A 6541-nucleotide genomic window follows, 5' to 3' on the forward strand; every position below is an offset into this window, starting at 1 on the left:
ATCAAATAGACCAATACGGCAAGGCCGGTTGGTCCATTTGGTAAAGTAAATCCGTTGGGCATCTTTCTTTGCCTTTAGACAATAATTCTGATGGCAAAAGCACCAAATGGGACAGGCTGAAGAAAAGCAAAACACAATAAAAAAACAAAAAAAGCAAATAGTGAGTGAGAAAGGTGACTGGAGAAGAAAAACTCAATGCATCATGGGAATCCCCCGGCTGCATACGTCTATTGCAGCATAACTAAGGGAGGATTCAGGGTCACCTGGTCCAGCCCTAACTATATGCTTTAGCAAAAAGGAAAGTTTTAAGCCTAATCTTGAAAGTAGAGATAGTGTCTGTCTCCTGAATCCAAACTGGACATATGAGACATATCTGGTTCCACAGAAGAGGGGCCTGAAAACTGAAGGCTCTCCCTCCCATTCTACTTTTAAATACTCTAGGAACAACAAGTAGGCCTGCAGAGCGAGAGCGAAGATAAAGATAAGATAAAGAAGAACTTTATTGTCATTGTAGTTATACAACGAAATTTGTTTGGTAGCTCACAAAGGCCAGCAGCAATAAAACAAGAAGCAGCATGGTAATAAATAACGGTAGTAAAAGTATATGATATAAAGTAAAAGGAAGGCACTTAGCACAGTAAATAACAAAGAAAATATAATAGTATTTACAATATGATAGTTTGAGTGCAAACAGTATAAGATAATATAACAGTATTTACAGTGTGGTAATTTAGTGCAAACATTAATGCCCAGTAAATGACTTTGTACATATGCAGCAGACATGATATGGGGTAAAGGAGAGAGAGGGAGAGTTAGCTAATGGGGTGATATGGTACTATAAGGTCATTAACCCTTTCACACACAGTGGTCACTTCAGTGGACAGCTATTCACAGGCTGTTTTCTTGTATTTGTGTCAATGTTGATGTTATACTTGCACATAAACCACTACATTGGACACTGATGTGTCACTCCATATTCAATTCATAAGTCAAAACATATGTTGTCCACCAAAGTGGACATGTAAATTGTGCCTAAAGAAGAATAAAAATACTTAAGAAAAAAAATCCTGATTGAGGTTGTCATAATTCATATATGAAGGGTTAAATACCTTTGTTACCCTTTTGTTAAAACATAGAAAAATGCACCACACAAAAATACTGCAAAAGGAAAAGTTTGCCTTATATGCATATAGTGTATTATTGTTGAAGACAATAATACACTGCCTATTATACACAATAATACACAGTAAGACAGGCGTGGATAACAGCACTGACTGGGAGGGGCTGTGAACAGATGACATACTTCAGTTCAACATATAAGACTTTAAGAATGCACAAGCATCTATCTAAAATCTATTTATTTAATCGATCATCTGTGATATTATTATGCGCAATTATAATGTAATGTTCATCTCCCTTAAAAAAAACAGGGAGCCTTAAAGTATGAAATATTCACATACAAACATATTTGTCTATTGTGTCAGTGGCTGATAGTGCCTCAGTGTGAGCTTGAAGCTATTTATAATGTTTAAGTTGTTTAACGTGTAGGTGCTCACAATAAACAGATTTGGAATGAAAGTCTGGGAACTTCAGTAGCACAAAATTCTATTCTTTGTGCACATATGCATCAGGCATTTACCATTATTTCCCCCAAAGGTGTTGTCAAAGGTTCCAAGTTAATAGTTGAAAAAGCCGCAGCAATACACAAAAATATAAAGGTCAAGGTCAAGGTCAAATTTATTTATATAGCACATTTCAAACAGCCGATGCTGCACAAAGTGCTTAACAATATAAAAATGGTATTAAAAAGCAACAATGTAATACAATAATAACAATAAAAAACAATAATAGGACAGTAAAAGAATTAAAACAATAACTAAACTAATTCAAATAAGACCAAAATGTTTGGGTCATAGTGTGTTAAAGGCCAGGGCATAGAAATGTGTCTTTAGTAATGATTTAAATTGCTCAAGTATTTGTGCAGATCTAATATTTAAGGGGAGACTATTCCAAAGTCTGGGACCTGCCACAGAGAAGGATCTATCACCACGGGATTTGAGGTTAGTCGGTGGGATGGACAACATTAGTTTTGAGCTAGACCTCGTGGTTTTTCCTGGAGCATAGGCAGAGAGGAGCTCAGACAGGTAAGGAGGGGCTCGGGTATTGAGTGACTTAAAAACAAAAAGTAGAAGTTTAAATTGGATCCTGTAGGAGACAGGAAGCCAGTGTAAAGAAGCTAAAACTGGGGTTATATGCTCTCTCCATTTGGTACCAGTTAGTTATAAACCAGTTCTAGACCATATTCTACTTGGTGACAACTTCACTTTGAGCCTGTAATCAGAATGCCTTAAGTTGGCTAGTTAAGTACCTGGCTAACATTGCTGTTATGCCATAACTAACTGCTATAATAGCGCTGTATTGCATCACACTCAGTGCATTTCAAAAATTTATCCCGTGAGTTTGCTAGCTAGCAAAATAATAATTTTAAAATTAGAATATGTAAAGTACATATACTCTAAAACTATTTACTAGGGCTTACTCAAAGTCCCCCACTGTGAAAAGGTGAAAATTCTTTTTGCAGACTTTTCAGGTGGATTTGGTCGTTGTCTTATCCATAAGTCTGATCTCTGACTTTTGACCTGTATCTACAGCACTGACCTCTGACAATGAGCAGCACTCCTTTTTTCATCAGAATCTCCCCCCTGTTGTTGTAGACGGTGCACGTGTAGGTGTCTGTGTCTGTGGGGGGTTTCAGGATCAGACTGAGGTCTCCAGGTTCCAGTAAGTTTCTCTTCATCTTTGTTCGCCCTCTGTAAAAATGATGCTGTTCTTCAAGCTGGTCAGAGCCGTTCTGATACACGTGGACCTTCCTGTTGTTTTTGTTCTTCCACTCCACTTTAGCGTCTTTAGGCAGGTTAACTGTGGTTTTGCAGGGCAGCTGGACAGACTCCACCCCTGAATCCACCTCCACCTTATAATCTGAGAGGGCAACAAAGCACAACATGAGCTGTAGTGAACGTTACTAATCATCATCTTCTGACACAGAAATTATTTCTGTCCTCAACCTCAATACGGCATTTGAAAAAAATGATCACAGTATTTTCTAACTAGAACACACTTTGGGTATTATGGTAATTCCACTGCTGTGGGTTTAATCATGTGTGTTTGATAGGCTCTAATTTTTTTTAACGTAAATGAACTGTCTTCTGCAACTTAATCACACAGTTACACAGGGTTCTATGCTGGGACTTTTTACTGTATAGATACTTTCCTGAGGAAACATTATTTGAAAACACTGCACCTCCACCTTATAATCTGAGAGGGTTAGTGGACATGGACTGTGCTAATATAATATTAGCGAGTGATTTTAACTGTGTTTTATGCCCAAAAATGGATAAACTTCCCCCACAATCTACTTTGACAAAAAATTCCAAAGCCCTTTGGCAAATTGTAAATGAGCTCGACCTTGTGGACGTCTGGCGACACTATAATCCACTACCTAAGGAGTACACTTTCTACTCTAACCCTCACTTGTCAGCATCTCGTATAGATTATATTTTTATGTCCAAGTGTATCAGTCAGTTAGTTCAGCAGGTAAATATTGGTCATATAGGTCTCTCTGACGAGGCTCCTGTGGTCCTAACCATTCAACCCATGAGACATATTGAGCCTCCATGTCTTGGAAGATGAGCACACTGTCTCTTTTGGATGAGATATTTATACATTTCACAACAGAGCAAACAACATTATTTTTAGAAATAAATGTTAAAGAGGAGATAGACACGAGAACTTTATGGGATAGTTACAGTATAAGGCTTACATGAGAGGGATGATTATTTCATACACAAGTCATGAAAGAAAACAACGATTAACAAGGCAGTTAGAGGTCGAGAATAATATAAAAGAAAGCTGGAGAAACAATATTACGTAACAAAATCAGCTGAAACATTAAGTGAGCCTTTGATTTGATAATGTGAAAGGCTGAAAGAGACGTCCTTCTTGCCAGACGACGGCTTTTTGAATCAGCTAATAAGCCTAAACGCTTTCTGGCTCGTCTTGCAAGGAATACTCCATCAAGTTCTTTTATCACAGCTATTGTGGATGTGAATGGTGAGAGGCAAGTAGCAAACCGTCAGATTAATGAGTGCTTTAGAGAACTCTATACAAATTTATACCAGTCTGAGATGGACCTAACAAGGCTTAACTCAGGCTTTTTCCTAAACGACTTAGTATTCCCTCAGCTCTCTGAAGATCAGGTTAGCCTGCTGGAGTGTCCATGTGGCTGCTGGAGTCACCCACACATTGATGGAGGTGGATAAAGCTATATCTGCACTCCAGCCAGGGAAATGTCCTGGGGCAGATGGCTTCCCAGTAGAATTTTTTAATGTAATGAAAGTGAAGTTAAATAGTTTATTATTAAGGGTTTTTAATAAAGCATTCGAAGAATCGAAACTCCCAGAATCTATGTACCAGGCTAATATAACATTGATAGCTAAAAAAGATAAAAATCCGGAGTCATGCTCATCTTACAGGCCTATTAGCCTTCTTGGTGTTGATAATAAGATACTTTCAAAGATACTGGCTCTTAGGCTAGAAAAGGTAATGTGCTCTATTGTGCATGCTGACCAGACAGGCTTTATTAAGGGGAGGAAGATTTGGGTTTGGGAAAAAGTTTCTGGGGTGGATCAAAATTATATACAAATCACCAATAGCATCTGTGTTAACTAAAGGCTTGTTATCCTCCCCAATTACATTGAGCAGAGGTACAGCACAAGGTAGCCCATTGTCACCACTATTATTTGCTTTGCCCATTGAGCCTTTGGTCATTAGACAAAATCCAAGTGTTCATGGAGTCAAAATTGGGGATAGACAACATAAAACTCTGCTCTATGCAGACGATATTCTTCTGACACTGACTGACCCTGCTAACTCTCTACCTGTTCTTACTAGGTGTATCAAGGACTTTGGTCTTATATCTGGATACAAGTTAGATGTTGATAAATCTGTTATAATGACTGTGTAGTGGAGGGGACATTGAACCTTTATATGTTAAACCTTTTCACTGGGCACCACCAGGTTTTGTATATTTGGAAGTTAAAGTTACACCAAATGTTGGACACTTATATAGAGAAAATATAAATGGAATGGTTCAAGATCTTTGAGAGATGCTGAGAAGATGGAAGTCACTTCCGATGTTATTTTTGGGAAGAATAAATCTCATTAAGATGGTAATCTTACCGAAAATATTATATCCCACAGGCATGTTGTTTGCCATTTTGAAATCAGAAGATATTAAAGTAATTAATAAGGCTATGGTGGATTTCATTAGGGCAGGAAGAAAACCCAAAATTAAATTGGACACACAATTAGCTTGCCATCACCAGTGTGTGAATGTGTGTGTGAATGGGTGGATGACTGAATGTAGTGTAAAGTGCTTTGGGGTCCATAGGGACTAAGTAAAGTGAGCCATTTACCATTTTACAGTTACCGAAAGATCTGGGCGGGTGGGGAGAGCCAAAGATAGAAAATTATGTTCTCTCAATACAAGCGAGGATTCTTTCTTCCTGGATACATGAACGTTCTGATCTGCCAAGGCTAAATATTGAGGAAGTATTATGTAAACCATCCTTACCTGTTAACTTTCTAGGGAAACGCCTAAATGACTTACCTCATGTAATAAAGCATAACCCACTGATATATAATGCTATGTGGACGTGGGGAAAATTTAGAAAACCTTTTAACAGCAGCCTTCGGTTTAATATTTTGTCAACGCTTATAAATAATCCAGACCTTCTGCCGCAAAGCATAGGGTTGAGCTTTGTGGGATGGCATAAAGTAGGTGTGAAGAGGTTTTATGACCTCTTTAAACATGGTGAGTTTAAATCATTTGAATCCTTGAAGTCCCTTTATTCTATGTCAAATACTGAGTTTTATAAGCATTTGCAATTGAGAGATTATGTGTTAAAAAATGCTAAATCATCAGAAATCGCAACAGCCTCTTTTCAGTTGGAGAAATTCTTTCTGGATAAAAGGGAGCATAAACATTTTGTATCAAAGTTTTATTCTGAGATTTATGCCCTAATTGTGCACAAATTAACATGGTTGAGAAAATCTTGGGGGACGTTGCTTAAATGTGAAATAGATATACAAGCATGGGACAAAATCCTGCTCCTTCCATCTAAAATCTCTGTTTGTAACCGATTTAAAGAACTGCAGTACAAAATCCTGCACAATGTGTATATTTCTCTGTATATTTATGGTAAGTATAATATGGGAACATCTCCAAATTGTCTCAAGTGTAAGGCCAGAGTGGGCACTAGATTGCTTGTGGGAATGTGCTATTATTCAGTCATTTTGGAAAAAGGTCTGCGCCAATATTAGCACAGCCATTGGTCATCAGGCGACAGAAAACCCATTAATGTGTATATTGGGATATATCCCTGTCTCACTGGTACAACATGAGCATGTAATTCAGTCACTGTTAATGTTGGCCAGGAAAAGCATCATGTTGAGATGGGTGGGGGCTGAGCCTCCCTCCATT

The sequence above is a fragment of the Rhamphochromis sp. 'chilingali' genome (assembly GCF_963969265.1).
Source record: "Rhamphochromis sp. 'chilingali' genome assembly, chromosome: 1".
NCBI lineage: Eukaryota > Metazoa > Chordata > Actinopteri > Cichliformes > Cichlidae > Rhamphochromis > Rhamphochromis sp. 'chilingali'.